The 6,658-nt window shown below is 46.8% G+C and overlaps 1 pseudogene; it reads left to right on the top strand.

Moving 5' to 3' along the window:
• Positions 1 to 257: 257 nt before the first annotated feature.
• Positions 258 to 1,172, top strand: LOC147459082 (uncharacterized; annotated as a pseudogene).
• Positions 1,173 to 6,658: the final 5,486 nt, after the last annotated feature.

Below are 6,658 nucleotides of genomic sequence, written 5' to 3'. Positions count from 1 at the left end.
AGAGAGCCTAGTGGGTTGGGTGGTCACGAAATAATGTTTGAAACCCAATTGCATGAAGACTTGGGGTTTATGCAGTTGCTTCAGGAGGATGGTGGGGGGGCTCATTGAGTGAAGGTCAGCCAATTGAGAACATAGGATTGAGCCAGCCAACCATCCCTCTCCAGCAGAGTGTTGTTCTGGGTGTTTCCTTCATATGTCCAAGGCCCCCACCTGCATCATTGTCTCCGTTGATTCCCCAAGGCTTCATGACTCCTCGCATGGGGGCTTCTATGACCATGCCTGCATTGAATGTTAGGCCTTCTCTTCTATCCACTACCCCAACTATTGTTCCATTGCGTCCTCCTGTGACCTCATCTAGTGAGTCGACCAAGGGGGCTAAACGCCCTCGTGTGGTGATACCAATGTGGGACGAGATTGCAACATTGACCTTGCTTAAACACTACGAAGATCGATGGTCTCATGTGAACAAAGGCAATCTGAGACCAAAAGACTGGGATGAAGTTACTTTGCAATTAAACAATGAGGTCACTGGCACCTTCACACCAAAGCAGGTCAGGAACAGCATAGACACTCTTAGAAAAAAATTAAAAAACTAAAAATAAAAAACAACAACCACTAGGGGGTAAGGTCCACATGGGAATACTTCGAGGTGGTCGACACTTTGTGGTCATTCACTCCACGATGTGTTGGGATTACGGGAGCCTTTGATAATGCTAGCTTGCAAAGCACTCATGCAGGGAGTCAGGGTACTCAAGAGGGAGATGGTTGCAATGACGGAGAGGATGAGGGGGAGGGAGAGATTTAGGGTGGAGACATCGACGAAGGTGGAGGCGAGGGTGAGACTATTTTAGAGGAGACTGCGAGTGTTGTTGGTGCAGCGGATACTGGGGATGCAACATGGATCCCCTAGGTCCAAGACCTTCCAAGAGTTAAACCGTAAAAAGTGAAAGAGCCCAAACGCACATCGCTAGGATCTAATGCCAAAGTGCTCAGGGAGGGGATGAAATGGATGTCCCAAACAATGAAAGATTGCGAGAAGGAGCGGACTGCCCAAGAGGAAAGATTGTTGAAGCTCATGATGGGTGGACGAGGAGGCTCGACAAATGGAGATGTACATAAAATTTCAATTGGATCTCGCAAAGATTGTCACCAAACCCAAGGTACTTTACTAATTGCCAAAAAAATGTTTTGAGGGAGGGAGCGAGGGAGGGAGGAATTAAATGGAATCAAACTTTTTCTTGGTATTATTATTTAATGCGTTATTTTGTCTTTTGGAAATGTAGGATGGATGATGTTGATGCAAATGAATTGCTTCTTGTGTTTTTGCTAAATTGGCATCTTATTTCCTCTAGTGAGGAAGACCCACAGCACGATCGTAGGAGGCATAGAATGCAGTCTATGTATTTTTGTTCGATTCGTTGTGTAGTCTGTTGCATTGCATCCATGTTTGGTTTGATAGAGGAGAGTTTGATTGGGATGGAGCCACGGATGTGGTGGTGCTTCCCTAGGTAGGTGACATTTTGGAATGTCATCCACTCAGCTATTTGGACATCAGGACGAGTAGACTATGAAGCTACTATTAGGATGTATTATAAGATGTCTTACGAGGCATTTCATGAGCTGAAAGAATTGATCTTGCCCCATCTCTCGTGTCCTGATGTGCATGGATGGTCTAGGGTGCCCATCCAAGATAATCAAGCACTTGGTTGCGTGTTATGGAGACTTGCACATGGCCATTCCGCAAGAACATTATGTCAATTATTTGGGATGGGAGATTCTACCATTAGGAAGTACACCAACCTTATCCTTAGAGAACTCGCCACTTAGGAGATGCTTGTCCGGACCCACTTAGAGACACCTTCGGAAAGGCGCTTAGCAAAGATCATAGAAGATTTTCTGGACATTACGGACATACCGAACACGTGTGGTGCAGTTGATGGCACTCACATAAAGCTTGCACGCAAGACTCAGGGCGACTTTTTTCTTGCACAGTATGTTAGACGCCATGGATTCCACATCATTCCTCTTCAGGGCATTGTTGACTCTAGAAAAATATTTTGGAATGTGGTTTGTAGTGCACCAGGAGGCACACAGGACTCCACAGTCTTCAAGGGGTCTACAATATATGCTCAAATGAAGCGGAACGAGGCTTTGAATATGTCTCTTCTAGAAGTGAGTGGCTTGAGAGTGAGGCCGTATGTTGTGGGGGATTCAATGTATAAGCCAACAAGTTTTCTTCTCAAAGCTTATAAATCCAAAAGTGGGCAAGACCTGCCACAAAAGATTGTTTTTGATGGACAAATTGCGAAGGCTAGGGTTAAGGTTGAGAATGCATTTGGTATATTAAAAAACTCAATGTAAATCTTCCCTTTGCTCCCTTGGTTATTAGTGCTTGTTGCATATTGAACCGGAGACTTTGGAGCAAATTGACACACACCCCAATGCGGAGGAGGCCTTGAGGTGGCGCGATGACGCATCAACGTGTAGCAGGCCTAAGAATGCACATGGCACTATATACGGATTTCAATAGGCGAATCACACAAAATTGAGAGTGCGAATCTTAATGTGTACATTGATTGGACGAATCAAACTGACTTGTTTTTTTGTGTGTTGTGCAGGAATAGCTAGATCTGATGGTACACTTTTTTATTTTTGCTTTGTTGCATGTTTCTACGTGTGTGCATACTATATCATTTGCTTGTTTCATATGCTTGTTTTGCGTGTTTTATGGCCTCATGTGTCTCTTTGTTTGTTTGCGTGTGCTGTTTGATTGACATATGCTTGCATGCCATTTTTTTTTAAAAAAGCATTCTATTCTTGAAAGGCTTGGGCAACATTCAAGGAGAACGTGTGCATGGCCTATGGAGGGGCTCGGTTCAAATCCCCGGTGACTTTCACAGAGTGGATCTCCCCCCTGTAGTACGCGTCTATGCAACTACAGAAAAATAAAGTGAAACTCAGTAAATAACTTTTAGGGAGACCTGGGCCTTATTGTCTCTGTCCGGACACTATCCATGTGCTCAAAGCTCCCGGCAGGCCGGCCACCAATTGGGTGCCGACCGGCTATCATGTGCTCAATATCGCCGGGCGGTCGGAGTATATTCTTGGATTAAAGGAACCACTGCACGGCGGCCGTCCGGCCTTATGTGCTAAGTCTATCTGTGACACAGGCAGCACAAAGGCTGCAACGAGCACTCTGTTGAGAGTGAGCATGCCACCAGCCTAAGTTCCTCTCTCTCTCTCTCTCTCTCTCTGAAACCTAGCCTAGCCTCTCTGCTCGCCGAAACACCTTCAAGCTCTGCGCGTCTCCCCTGGGGCGAGGGCGGCCCTATGGGGGGCGTTAATCCACAAGCCCTACCCTTTGCCAAGCCTAACTCTACTGTTGAGGTGCTCGTCATCATACAATATTGCGGCACTTGTCTTCATACAAGGTATGTGACATGTGCCCTACTCGTCAGCATAGCTCTCTTGTTTATGGATTATAGGGGAGCGTTTTAAAATTCTCTCTCTCTCTCTCTCTCTCTCTCTCTCTCTCTCTCTCTCTCTCTCCCCCTCTCTCTCTCTCTCAGACCGTCGAAACTAAGCCCCATCTTGCTCGTCTTCTTTTCTCTGTTATCCCGTTTTTTGTGTTATCCCGCCGACACAGAGTATGGCAATGCTCCCACTCCAAAGAATTTAAATCAAAACAAGTGCTTGATCCCACGAAGTTTCAGCACGAATTCCCTTGTAGCCGGATGTCGTCCTTTGGTACCCCTATTGCACGCAAGAGCTTTCTTGCGGTGGAAGCGGCACCAAGGAAGGACCCCACCGCCCGTCAAGAAGCAGGAATCACAGCCCTTGAGGCTCATATTCAAGAACTCATCGGGGAGAATGAGAGACTCAAAGAACGTTTACAAAATCTTTAAGATGCGAAGGAAGTAGAGAGCCAAGCTCTGCTTGAAAAAGCACACGCAGTCGAAGCCTCACTCACCGAAACTGTCATGGCAGTGCAAAAAGAATCACATGAAGCAACACATAAGAATATTGACACCAAGATACAGGCGGCCCATAGGTCATATGTGACCTCCATGGACGATAACTCAATCTATCTATCTATCTATCTCTCCACCAACGGAGTGGCGAGTTGGTCTGCAGCCAGGGGAGGCAAGGAGTGAGGAAGGTGGAGCGGGGAGGTAGGTGCAAGCGACGAAGACGCGCACAAGGTATCACAAAGAGCTATGTTTGTGTGTGTGTATGTGTGCGCGCGCGTGCTCAGAATAGGCACGACGAAGGTGAGGGGATGGGAACATGGTGTCGAGTGCAAGAGGTGCCAACGTGGCTTTTGTGGGGTCCTGCAGAGGGGGAGCAGTGGTAGGAGTCTGACATGGGCTTCTTTTTTCTTGGGGGGGGGGGGGATATTCGAGCAGCATCTAATACATATCTGAATTTATTTATTAGGAGCCAGTATGGTACATTACCATGATTTTGGAAAAAAAAAAGAGAATCTAGGAGAATCTCAATAGATTTCTCTCTCTCTCTCTCTCTCTCTCTCTCTCTCTCTCTCTCTCACACACACACACACACACACACACACACACACACATGTGTGTGGACCCACATGTTCAATTTGGGTGCTAGATACTGAATTATTTGTACGAGCATGTGACCCATCCTGTGGACATGCGGGAGAGAGAGAGGGAGAAAGAGGGACACGTGGCAGACTGTGAGCTCCCAGCCAAAAGGAGGCTCACTACCGTTTAGTATAGGGTAAAACTCCCAAAAAAGGCCACCTAAGGAGAGCTCTTTCATTCTCACACGATGTTGCACGAAACAATGCATGGAGCACTGCCTTCAAAAGATAAGCGCAAGCTTCACGTAGTAGAAATTTCAGCAAGAACTCGCAAACATAGACAAAGTGCGACGGCAAAATAGTATGCATGTGTAACAAAAAAGCAAGTGGATTGCGACATAGCACTAGGTGCGAAACAAACCAGAGTGCCACCATAGATCGAACTCGTGATCTAATGGCAAGAATTCTCTCCCAAGTGTGTTGAGCACTCAAGCATCCTTGAGTTGGTGTCATGCCATTCTTCCAACAGCATTTTAGAATTGGAGGAGGCCGCGTCCCGGTTGTGTGTTTGGTTGGGGGGGGGGGGGGGGGGGGGGTGTTTCGTTCCACGAAGTCGACGACGGAAAATCCATACGTTGGTCATTGTTTCATCCAATGTGAAGGGAACTGTGGCCCTCTTTTCCTATCTCCTCTTCCTCTCCCTCCATAGGAGCACTCTAGCCCCTTTGAAACTACTCTCTTTTCCTATCCCCCCCCCTCTCTCTATATGTGTGTGTGTGTGTCTTTACACAAGTGAGAGCAGGACAATTGCACACAAGATGTTTGCCATATGTATGTAGTCTATAAGATTAATGCAAATCCTCCTACTTATGTGTCAATTTGTAAATTTATTTTGTTTACGCTCAAACCTTATTGAGAAACTAAATCTAGAAATTTACAAACTAAGAAAAAAGAATAAAAACCTACTATGACGAGTCTATTGCCAGGGAGCTTTTACACTTGGGTAGCCTTAGAGGCTCTGTATACATGATCCCCCCCTCTCTCTCTCTCTCTCTCTCTCTCTCTCTCTTTCCTTTCTCAAACCCAAAAAAAGAACCAAATATGTCGTCCTAAAATTTGGAAGCAGGACACATTAATTGGAATCTGAGGGGATGCTCTCTGGTCTACCAAGGAAAAAAAGCGAAATGCGGCACGTGGAGGAGAGAGCATAAGAGAGAGGAACGCAGACGTGAGGAGCAGAAGCTGAAGTGCGGAGGGAGGGCGGCGCACGATGATTTATTTTTGTTATGTCTAGCTTGCCAATGGGCCATCGCGTGCACTGAGGGTCTCTCTCTCTCTCTATCTCTCTGTGTCTGAGAGGCGCACACACACACACACACACATTGTTTGGTCGTCACTGGCATGGCGATGACAGCATTGCCAGGGAGTGTTTGTCGCAGCTGTGTTGGATGTGGATAGGCCTGCAAATGATGGTGCGAGTAGCAGTGTCGAGGGCAGAGAGAGTCCAAATGGCCTTGCCAGATACAAAGTGAAGCCGGTGGAGGACCAGGTAGTGTCGTCGAGCGCAGAGAGAGAGCCCAATCGTCTTGGGAGATAGAGAGGGAGGCACTGAGGCGGGAGAGAGAATACGCAGCATGAGAATCAGCGTGGGGAGGAGGAGGAGAGGTGGATGGCATGAGCGAGATGAGATGCGAGCAGAGAGAGTGCACAGGAAGGCGGGCATGGAGGACCGTGCGACCGGCGAGGAGAGGCGCGTGTGCATCAGTTGCTATTCTAAAAGTTAAGGGGTTGGCGGAATCTTCGCTAAAAATTAATTAATGTATGTCCCTCAAACGTTTTTCTCATTTTTTTTTTTAGGAATAAGCAAAGATGCTTTTTGGATGGAAGCTAAAGTAAGTGGGAAAAGGGGGAGGGGTGGGGGCGAGAGAGTTGCATGGACATTGCACGTGGGGGACTTTAGGCGTGGCAATTTTTTTCTGAGGGACCAATGTTCGGGAAAAATGCCGGTTGAGGGCAAGGAGAAAAACAGAAACTCCATCTCAAAAGAGTTAGTGTGAAAACACAAATTCAAGGAAAGGAATTTTGTATGCTTGAAAAAATGAATTTTCC

The sequence above is a fragment of the Adiantum capillus-veneris genome, chromosome 4 (genome assembly GCF_014529385.1).
Source record: "Adiantum capillus-veneris isolate H3 chromosome 4, ASM1452938v2, whole genome shotgun sequence".
NCBI classification, from domain to species: Eukaryota; Viridiplantae; Streptophyta; class Polypodiopsida; order Polypodiales; family Pteridaceae; genus Adiantum; species Adiantum capillus-veneris.
The sequence above is the reverse complement of the archived record's forward strand: the minus strand, read 5'-3'. Positions and strand labels throughout refer to the sequence as shown.